Genomic DNA, 284 nt, shown 5'->3' with positions numbered 1-284 from the left:
TTTTAGTTAATTGCGTGAGTTAACTGTGATTAATTAACAGCCCTAATTAAAACACAATCTACTGAGGGATTTCATTTCACATGATAGTTCCATAACAGATGTATTTTCTTAATGCTTATAACAGTCTGCAACACTACTATATTTTCATTTGGGGCGGGTGGGGGAGTCCCAGATATGGCAGTAAGGTGTCTGGGGGCAGAACAGGAATGAAAGGCATCCAAATAGAAAATATTAGATTGGGGAGGGTGCCTTTATTACTCTCTCTCTCTCTCTGCCCTCTTTAT

This window comes from Terrapene carolina, unplaced genomic scaffold (assembly GCF_002925995.2).
Source record: "Terrapene carolina triunguis isolate 2854851 unplaced genomic scaffold, T_m_triunguis-2.0 Scaffold926, whole genome shotgun sequence".
NCBI classification, from domain to species: Eukaryota; Metazoa; Chordata; order Testudines; family Emydidae; genus Terrapene; species Terrapene triunguis.
The sequence above is the reverse complement of the archived record's forward strand: the minus strand, read 5'-3'. Positions refer to the sequence as shown.